Source organism: Pelodiscus sinensis, chromosome 18, assembly GCF_049634645.1.
Source record: "Pelodiscus sinensis isolate JC-2024 chromosome 18, ASM4963464v1, whole genome shotgun sequence".
Lineage (NCBI taxonomy): Eukaryota > Metazoa > Chordata > Testudines > Trionychidae > Pelodiscus > Pelodiscus sinensis.
The window spans coordinates 1,859,283-1,869,970 of NC_134728.1; positions in this window are offsets into that span (position 1 = coordinate 1,859,283).

A 10,688-nucleotide genomic window follows, 5' to 3' on the forward strand; every position below is an offset into this window, starting at 1 on the left:
GGGGGAGCTGCCGGGAAGTGGGCTGGGGGGTGCGGTCTGGGCAGGAGGGAGGGTGCAGGAGCGGGTTGGGGCTTGCTGGGTCTGGGAGGGCGGTAGGGCGCAGGAACGGAGTGGGGGTGCGGGAGCCTGGGTGGGTGGGGGGCTCCAGCTCCCCAGGGCTGGGCGGGGGAAGCCCCGAGGGCCGGATCCAGGCAAGCCAGGGGCCGGATGTTCCCCCTCCCTTGCACAGGCTCTGGGCATTTAGCTGAGGGCAGATGCCCTCCTGCCCCGGCCCGGCTGCAGTTGGCCCACAACCAGAGTCCGATTTGCCCCTGCCCTGGCTGCTGCGCGACCCCCCCGTGCTCCGCCAGGCCTGGGAGAAGGGGCCGCAGGGGCGGGCGCCCGGAACCGGCTTGGCTCCAGATGGCACTTGCTTGTGCTCAGCTGTGCGGCCCCCTCGCATGCAGATGGCCGGTTTGTCTCTCCGCTGGCTCGCTTAGCATGACAAAGCCGGGCCAGGGCCGGGAAAGCGGCTGGCCTTTGTGAGCGCCCCTGCCTTTCTCTGAGGAGATTAGGGGCCGGAGGCGGGGGAGGGGAGCCCAGCGGAGGGACACGCCCTGCCCCCCGCCTCCTTGCCCCGCATGGCGCTACTGTGGCTGGATTCCCCTGGCCGGCGGGAGGGCAGGGCACGTGGGCAGATGGGCCCTGGCCGAGTGCATCTGGCCAGAGCGGGGCCGGGGCCGGGGCGCGGTGTTGGCGGGCCCTGGGGTACAGCTGGAGGAGCCGTGAAGCACCGAGCTGGGGTGGGCGGGTGGGGCCGGGGGTTTGGGGAAGAGTCACTCCCACCCTCGGAAAATCCCTAGCCCGACCGAGCCTCCTGCGCCCGCACACACAGGGCCCCGTTGGGGGGGCAGTGGCAGCTGGGCCCCCCGACACACGGCCCGTGGGTACAGACGCCTACGCCAGCCGGACCCCCCGCGAGACGCCCCACGCCTGGGCCCATCTGCCACGCACGTCGCTCCCGGGCTCCCCGACGCCGCAGGAGGCAACGGGGGGCGTAAAAGGGAAGGTGGGTGGGTACACTTTGAACGAGCCCAAGACAAGCCCCAGGGTGGGGGGCAGAGGCTGGGGGGTCACCCACCGGCCATGGACACACGGACCAGCGGGCGCACTGAACCCGCAGCGGCCTGTTAGGGCGAGGGCTTCGTGACGCCCAGACGAAGATGGTGGAACAGAGCTGCCCACCCCCGTAAATGGCACCGGGGCGGGGGGTCGGTGCTGTACTCCCCCGCGGCATCGCGCCCTGGCTCCGTCGGCTCCATGCCACCCCCCCACCCCCGGGCACCAGGCCTCCTGGCTCGGTCTCAGCAGCCCTTGCGCTCACACCTGCCCAGAGCAGCTGGAGGTGGGCGCCAAGCCAGGTGGGGCTGGTAGGCGCCTCGCTCAGCCTCTCGGGGCTCCCCGGGGGCCGGCTGCCGGGCAGGAGGCACCCTGGAGACTGGCGGGCTCCCTTGGCCCACAGGCTCACGCGCTGCACAGCCGCAGCAGGGCCCAGGCCTGGGAGCTGCCCGAGAAACCCTCTGTTCCCTCCCCCTCCCTTTCCCTTCCCGTCCCCCGGCTCCATCCGCTTCAGTCCAGACCAGCTGGAGCCAAGCGTCCCTTCCTGCGATTTATTCCAGCTTCCTGCCCCTCCTCGTGCAGCAAGCGGCGGCTGCTCGTGCCTGTTTCCTTTCTCCCCTCAAAGCAGGAGTTGCCCCCAGGCCCGGCCTGCGGCCTCCATCACACCCCGGCTGCAGCCCATCCCTCAGGCACCCCGGGGGAAGGCCGGCGCCCCAGGGGTGAGCTGGGGAGGAGAGCGCGGCGGAGGGACGGCCCGGGCCTTGTTCACGGCGTGGCGAGTGGCTCTCCGGGACACGGGGATGCGAGGGCTGCCGGGGCGGTCAGCTTGGAGCGATGCCGCACCTCCGTGGGGCGGGGAATGGCCTGGTTTGTACAGCGCCCAGCATGCCGGAGCCCCCCGACAGACATGGCGGTCACGCGTGGCCCCAGGACCGTGTCTGTTCTCGCCTTCCTCTGGGGGATCTCCCACCGCGGCCCCCCCGGGGGGACGGGGCCTGGAGGCTGCTGGCAGGTTATGCACCGCCTGGTACAGCCCTGTCCCCCTCCTCGTCCCGGGGCTCCTCGGCCGGCGGGGCTCCGGGGCTGCGAAATGCCAGCCCGTGCGAACGGCTCTGCCTGAGCAATCACGCCTCACCGCTCTGCCGCCCTTCCCACCCAGCCATTCACAACCTGGCTGGCTCTAACCACTAGGCCACCTACGTCCTTCATGGTCACCATCTTATAACACCGTGGCCTGAGGCCGCAGCTCCCAGAGACGCCGCTGCCTGGGCCAGGAAGTCAGTGGCTGTGTTGCCAAATGGTTACAGCAGGGTCTTGGCAGTGGGAACCCTCCAGTCCTTGGCTTTGTGTGAAACCCTGGTCAGGCAGGAGGAGAGGCTCCGCCCTGCCCGGTGGGTGCAGGAGCTATAGGGCAGGGCCGTTTGCCCCTGGCCCCAGGGCAGGGGTGGGCAGGATGGAGCCCGTGGGGCAGATCCGGCCCGCCAAGCCGAGTGCAGGGGCCTGGCAGGACCCGGGGGCAGGGGCCTGGCAGGACCCGGGGGCAGGGGCCAGGCAGGACCTGGGGGGTGGGGGAGCATGCAGTCTCCTCCCCTCAGTGCCCAGAGGGATCCGCCCCCTTCTGCCTGAGGCCCCGCCCCTTCTGGGGAGTTTGGGTGAGAAACCCACGACCACTGCGAAAATTCATGACGTGCCCCCCCCCCCCCCCGGCCTACGGGGCAGGGGCTGCTCCCAGCTCAAGCAAGGTTCCCCCCCAGGAGCGTGGGCCGAGAGGGGCAGGTCCCAGGGCCCAGGTCTGGAGCAGGCTGCAGCCCCGCCACCCCCCAACGCCCCAGGCAGCGGGACGCCGGCTGGCCCTTGGGGAGACAGGCCCTGCTGTGGGTTCCAGCCCGGGCTCCTCCAGGCCATGGGGGGCCAGCGGGGGGCAGAGCCCTTGGGACTGGCCCAGCCTAAAGCAGCAGGGTCCCTGCAGCGTGGGAGGCCGGGCCGCTGCCTTGGGACCCAAGACTCGAATGGGGGGGGGGGGACCGAAGGAGCCTCCGCGGGCCCCGTTCACGCTGGGCAGCGCCCACGGGGAGAGGAGGCCGGCGGAGGGGACGTGGCCCATTTGGCACGGACGCGGGGGGCTGTATTAGAGGCGCTGCGGCTGGCCCCAGGGCAATTACGCACAGACCCATGGCCCCCCCCCCGTGGCCCGGCCCAGCCGAGCCCCCCCCCGGAATTGCAGCTACTGGCCGGGGCGGGGCAGAGCGGAGTGGAGAGTTCCTGCAGGAGGGGCGGGCGTTTCCTCGCTGTCCCAGCTGGAGGCACCCCCCCCCCCCGCGAGAGGGAAGGGGGTGGGAGCAGCGGCCCAGACAGCGTGGAGCCGGGCGGGGGAAGCGGTTACGGTCGGGAGCCCAGGTGCGGAGCCCAGCCGGGGCAGGCAGAGGCGCACGGTCCCTCCGGCCGCGGCTCCTGCTGGCACCCGCAGCCCACGGGCCGGGCGCGTCCCGCGACCCTTCTGCTTCCTTCCCAGCGGCCCTGCCCCGCCCCCGCGCCGCAGCCCTCTTATCTGTCCCAGGCCAGGACCTTGCTCAGCTCCAAGGGCGACGGCGCATCCCCCTTCCGCTCCTAATGCCAGGGCCAAGACGTCTGCCGCGCAGCCGGCCAGCTGCCCCGGCGTGGGGGGTGGATCGCGCCTGCCCCCCTCTCGCAGGAGCTGGGTGGGGCGCACGGGGCTGCCTTGCTCCGGCTCTGGCAGCAGAAAGCACCCGGGAACGACACGGGAAAACGCGGCCCAGGTGCAGCAGCAGCGCCGGGAGCAAGGCCTTGTGCTGTCCGCCCAGCCCCAAGGCCAGGCGCTGGGATCTGCACAACACGCCCTGCCCCTGCAGCACCCTGGCCTCGCTGCCAGCTCCCCCCAGGACGAGCCAACAGGCCCCCCGGGAGCCCGGCTGCCAGCAGACTGAGCAAGCACCTCGCCCGCCCGGGTCCCACCACTGGGACATGGGGTCCCCGGCCTGGCCTCCCCCCCCCCCCCCCGGCACCGCGGTGGGAGCCTGCTGGCAGGGCCCGGCTGCAGCTCCCCATTTGAGGGGGGAAGGAAACAGGCGCCAGCAGCCACCGCCTGACAGGCGGCAGCAGGAGCTGGGGGAGGAAGGGGCCTTGGCACACAGCTGGGCAGGCGTCTGTCTTCACGCCCCGCCGGCCCCGGAAGGCGGAGGGATCGTACACACACAGCACCGACAGGCGGTAGCAGAGGGGAACGTCCGGCCGTTCAAGGGGCAGAGAAACCTGGAAGCCAGGACTTCAGTGAGCGCCTGGCAGGACGTTCGAGGCTTCCCTGCCTCCCGGATCCCCCTGTGGTGCAGGCTTCTCCTTCAGCCTCCTCGCACCTGCAGGTCACACCGGGCTCCATGGGCGAGATCCGGCTGTAGGGGTGCTTGAAAATCGGGGGCCCGGCCCGGACAGGACGTGCGCTTCTTCCAAACCCCAGCTCCAGAGGTCTGGGGCAGGAACTGGGACTGAGCTCTGGAGGCGGGGGGAGCCAGGTCCCACGCTCACGGGGGACCTGCTGCGTCCTTGCCCGGCGGGCCCTCTCCCCGGCGCGGCTGGAGCAGGACGGTCAGCGTGAAGGTTACACTGAAAATACAGCCCAGCATCCCCCAGGCAGGATTAAGCGCAGGGCGAGAATTCGGGAGCTAGAGAACGTTCGGTTTAGTCATCGTGGAGCGGCCAACAAGTTCATGGGTTACGCGGTTACGAAAATGCCCCCGGAGGGGTGGGGCCGGCAGCCAGTGCGCTCCCCTCTGCCAGGGAGCTCCCTGCACCCCACACTCCTGCCTCTGTATCAGAGGCAGCAATGTGGGGCGGCAGGCGGAGCCGGTCCATGAGAGCAGCTGGTTTAAAAATCAGCTCCCGCCAGACCGGCTCCTGTCAGCCCCCCCATCCATGGGGGCCCCGAGCTCCCCGCAGACAGCCCCCCCCCCCCGCTGCCTCTGCTTGAAAGCTGGCTTCCTGTGGACCGGCTCTCGCCTGCCCCCCTCCCCCTCTGCGTTGCTGCCTCTCTAGCAGTGCTGGGCGGGGAGGAGCAGGCAGCTCCCCAAAGTCCGTGCTCGCGGGCAGTTGGCTTTTAAACCAGCTTTTAAAACTGGCTCCCGCCTGCCCCCCATGCTGCTGCCTCTGGTGGAGTGGGAGAAGACGGCTCCGTGGGAACCAGCACTCACGGGCACCGGCTTCCGCCTCCCCCTCGCTGCCTCTGTATCAGAGGCAGCAAGGCAAGGGGGAGTCGTGTAGTCATTTGGATTAACCGATACATCCAGGCTTATCGGTTAACCATTTAAACAACCACACGCTAACATCCCTAGTTAAAAAAGTCACCCAAACAACCTTAACTCTGCCCTTCGTAGCACCATGTTATAGATGCAAAGTCTCAAGCACAGTGCCAGCTGCTTGTGTGGAAATCAGCATTGGCTGGAGAGCGGATGCTTGACCAGAGAAGGCAAAGAGAGCCCCGATCCCCTCCCACCTCTGCTTCTAATCAAGTCGCCTGACCCTTCTCCTCGGAGAACACTCCCAATGCCCGAGGGAAAGGGCCAAACGAAAGCCTTAATCTCTCTGGGCTGTTTCCCACGAGGGACTGACGTGCGGCTGGAATCCGTGCCCAGAACAGCTGAGCAGAAAGGTGCGAGGGGTAAGCGCGTTAGTTCCCGAGGAAGGCTGGAACCCCCCCCCCCCATTCCCCCCAGGGATGCCAGAACTGATGGGAGCTTTTGTCAATGTATCTCCCCCCCCCCCCCGCTGTGCGTTGCTTCTGCTCTGCCTAGCGCTGGCTGGGACCAGCAAGGGGGATGCCCCGGGAAAGCTGACGTTTGCATCATTGGGGAGCTGATAAGAAGGGGCTCCGACTTGGGGTCCACTGGCCACGGGGAGGCACGCGGGGAGCTGGCCCTGCCAGCACAGAGAGGCCAGTGTTCAGCAACACGCCTGGAGGGGCTCCAGCGTTGAATGCAGCCCCCAGAGGGGAGAGACGCGAGAGGATCCTGACCCACGTGGCGCCTGGGGCTGAAATCAGGCCCTGCTCCGGCCGGGCAGAAACGCAGGCTCCAACCTGGGCCTGACACGGGGCCAGGAGTCCCACTCGCAGGAGGGGACGTGCCCAAGCGCACGAGCGCCAGCCTGTCGGCAGCCAGCCACGCGCAGTAGGAGCCACACCCCGCACTGCACCAGGGCCAGGCTTCTCCGGCCCGCGCCAGCCCCGGCCTTCGTGCTGCCACCCGCGGGGCTGCCACTTGCTCTCGGGTGGGCTGTAGGGCCGGCCTGGCAGGGCACTAGTGCCAGGGGTCGCCCGCTCCTCGGGCAGTGCAAGCTTAGAGGCAGCGCGTCTCCTCAGGCGCTTCTGCCGGCGCTGGGGCGCCGAGTGTCGGTTTTCCATGGGACACTGGAGGCTGGTGAAATCACATCTGGAGTCTAGACTCAGTGACTCTGTGGGCTGGACTTGCCGGCTGGGCTCGGCCCGTTCCCTGCTGCACTCTGTTTGCTTAGCTGGAGGTATTTAATTGGAATCCAAGTGGCCCCTCTTGTTTCTGCGGACGGGCTGCTGGAAAAGGAGCTGTAAGTCATAGAAACCAGCTGGCGGAGACGGCGCAGGGTCATTAGACGGCAGGACGCGAGGCGCCACTTTTAGTGCTCGCAGCCGCCGTGGGGAAGCGCCGCTCAATACGGCTTTTGTGGAGGCGCGGCCCAGCCAGCAAACCCGGCTATTGATTCTGGCGCTGGGCAGCGGGCGCGCCGTGGGGATACTCCAAGCACCAAAGGGGGAGATGTGGGGTGTGCCGGCTCTCAGCTAGCCCCGGACAATGGGGCTTCTCGGGCTCTGCGCTGAGGGGTGGCCCGCGGAAACCCCTCCCACGTGCCTCTCTCCAGCCATGGGGCAGGAGACCTTCTGTGAGAGAGGCTGGGCAGGTCGACTGGGCTTAAGAATGTCAGACTGGCCGTACTGGGACAGACCAAAGGTCCATCCAGCCCAGGGTCCTGTCTGCCCACAGTGGCCAATGCCAGGGGCCCCAGAGGGAGGGAACAGAACAGAACGTGATCCCCTCACCCCCGTCACCCATTCCCAGCCTCTGACAAACGGGCCAGGGACCCCATTCCTGCACATCCTGGCTAACAGCCACTGATGGACGTAACCTCCATGAATGTATCTAGGTCTTTTTTGAAGCCTGTTAAAATCCTGCTCTTCACAACATCCTCTGGCAAGGAGTTCCACAGGTCAACTTGCATTCTGTGAGCCGTTGGGTTCAGAGGGACGGGCCAGCTCCCGGGACAGGGGACATGAGCCAGCTGCTGCCATCCTTGCTCTGCTTTGGGTGCAGGCCGGATGGCAGCAGGAGAGAGCAGGAACTCAGGCCCCACGGCCTGCCACGAGACCTCCAGCGGCCTTCTGTGGTTGGAAGGACCCTGCAGCATGCCGACATAGAGGCCCAGCCTGGGAAGCTGCCACTCCCCTTTAGAAGGGGATTTAACGCTGGCGCACGCCACCCATCCTGGGAGGAGCAGGACCTACAGCCAGGGACGGCGAAGGCGGGATCTCTCGTGTGACATGGAGCAGCTCCCCACGGGCCGTGGCGCCACGGAGCCGCAGCGTGGCCCAGTCAGCACAAGGGCTGGGAAAGGGGTTTGAAACGACTGTCTCTTCAGGACTGAGATTTTTGCCTTCCTGTCTCAGGAACTGAACTTCCAGGAACCAGCAGCAGCGCAACCGGTACCCCTCCCTCCTCGCCGAGGGAGACGGCGCCAGCTGGAGAACCCCCCAGCAGCCTCCTCGGGGGGGGGACAGCAATTCAGTCCATGCCAGCAGGGTCCCTGGCGCTCGCCAGCTGGACAGAGCCTCATTGCCGACACCGGGCCTGAGCGCGTGGGGTGTGCTCGGCAGCAGGTCCATCCCAGATTATTAGAGAGCGCAGGGGGGGGGGGGGAGACACGTGCCCGAGGAAAGGTCTGCGTCACTGGCGCCTCAGTCCAGTAAAAGATCGCCCCTGCCCCAGGATGTCTCTAGCACGCCCGGAGAAATCTCGGGGGGAGGAAGGGGGCTACTACAGGGCTCAGCTACTGCGCGATGGGAGGGAGGCGACCCACACCGGGAGGGGCTGGAAAGCGTGGGGCCGGGGAGGAGAGGGGAGTAGCTGCCAGTCAGGGAAAACCCACCCCGGCAGCATCGCGGCTCAGACCACAGCCTGGGCAGGAGCCGGCAGGCCTGGCCACCTATTGGCTGCCTCTGCGGAGCACAGGCAAGGGACGAGGCAAGCGGCTACTCACAACTGCACACGGACAAGCCCCGGCCGGGGGGGTGCGGATGGGAACCTTCCCTGATGCAATAAAGCCTCCAGCTTTGTTTCCTGGATCAGCTAGCTCCCCTCAGGCCTAGCCTGGAGCCAGGCCAGGCGCTCAGAGCGGGCCAAGGCCAAAGGCTCCAGGCCAGCTGCCCATGTCTGTTCAAAGGCTGCCTCCCTGGGGCGCAGCAGGCCCCAGCCCAGCCAACACGCGGGCCGGGGGGGGCCCTCGGCCCCAGCACCCATCCCCCCCACCTTGCCAGCACGCAGCACCCCGCCTCCGTCCCCCCAGCTGGAAGGGGGTGCGCCCCTCCTTCGCGGCGGCACCTGGGAACTGGGCCGCAGCGGGAGGCTGTGTAAGTGCCAGGGAGGGGGGGTGGAGGGGCCCGGGGCCCGCCAGAGAAGGGCAGGACGCCGGGTCACTCGATAACCTGGGACCAGTGAGGAAGCCCATTGGCCTCTTGGCAACGCTGGCTCAGCCTCTGAGCTCTAGGGCAAGGAGGGAGCCGCCAGCGCTGCGGCTCGGCCCCTGCTCTGTATCTGCTGGTGCCAGGCCCGGCTGGGCGCCCTTTCCCCTCCAGCCTGAGGCCGCACAAGGGGAGGGGGATCCGAGGCCCTGGCCTGGAGCCCCCAGCTCCGGGCACCTTCACACAGAGCAGAGGCCCCTCGAGCCAAATGACCCCCCTGACCCCCGTATTTTGGCTTCTCCCGCTCGGTGCTTTAGGGGCCGGGGCGCCCTGGAGCGCTTTCGCCCGGGACGCCCTGGCCTCAGGGCCCGGGGCAGCAGGCCAGGCCCCTCACTCTGGCTGGCTGCTGCGTGAGGCTGAGCCAGGCCTGTGACAAACCCAGGCGCTGTGGGCCCAGCTGGCCCTTTGCCCGGGCCGGGGGGAGGAGACGGTCACTTAGAAACTGCCAGGCAACGGCCGGCCGCATTGACCCGGGCAGGCCAGGCCTCGTCCGGGGGGCAGGCGCCCACCTGCCCGGGGACACAGAAGGGCCAGTGTGAGGGAGGCCGGCGGTGGAACGCCCCGCACAATGGGAGGCAGGGCCAGGGCCGCAGATGTCTCGGCTTTGGAGAGCCAGGGCCCCTTCTCCCTCAGCCTCCCGGCGGCAGCTTTGAAATGACCCAGGAGCTGGCTCGGCCCCTCCAGGCTGTGGCCACCCCCAGCCTGCCCAGCCCCGGGCCCAGCCTGCTCCCCTTTGGACAGGGCGGGTGCCGAGGCTCCGTGTTGTGTGGGGAGCTGAGCAGGGCCCAAGCCGGCGGGTCGGGTTCCTGGCTGCAGCTCTGGGGGCAGGGGGAAACACGCCAGGCAGGCAAACGGCCCCGGAGCCAGGGCTGGACAGTCTCAGGCATCCAGCCGCGAGGTGCAGGGCAGGCCGAGCAGGGGCTGTGGAGTCAGCAAGGGCCTTACACCAAACGTAAGGGTGCCCGGCCCCACACCGGCACTGCCCCCCACGCGGAAAGGTCGCTGCCATGGCAAGAGGGGCAGGGTAGCCCCCTTCTCTCTCCAGCAATGGCCAAAGGGGCCCCCCAGCCAATGCAGGGGCCCCCAGCTGCTGCCAGATCGTGGGAAGGAGGCTGGCTGGGCCTCTCCTCCCAGCTCTCTGCTGGGACAGGGATCTGGAGCCACAGTTCGCCCTGCCGCAGCTGAACAGGCAGCGCAGCGTGCTGGCGGCTTGGGCGCTCTGCACACGTGGGCATCGCCCACCCATCCCTCGCCGCGGGGATCCGCACCACCAGCCCCACGTCCGGGGCTTTCAGCACCAGGGCTTCCGGACTGCTCCTGCCACGGGCCCCCCAGGCTCCCAGACTGCTCTGACCCGAGGTGGAGCAGCCAGGCGCTCGCTGCCAAGGGGAGCCCGGGTGGTGGGCAAACAGCTGTTCTAGCCTGAGGCTGGGCCTGCGGGGCCCTGAACCCGCAGATGCACAGCAGCCTGAACACTCTGCGCTACGGGGAGCAGCACTACCTCTGGCCAAGCAGCCTCCCGGCGAGCAGGGAGGTCCCCACCCCTATGCTCTGCCCGGCCTCCGGGGAACGGCCAGCCCTGGCCAAAGGCAGAGGGGCAGCAGAGGAGACGCCAGCAGGGGATCCCTTGCCACCAGAAGCCTCTGACCTTTGTGCCCACCATGCTGAGACCCTGGTCTCGGTCCCACGGCAGAGCTGGCGCCCAGGGGCGGGGAAGTGAGGTTCGCCTGCCTCCCTGCTGGCCAGCCCTGCGGGAGAGGGGACGGTCCTGCTGCTCCAGGTCCCCAGCAGGGCAGGCTGGGAAGAGCAGCGGGAG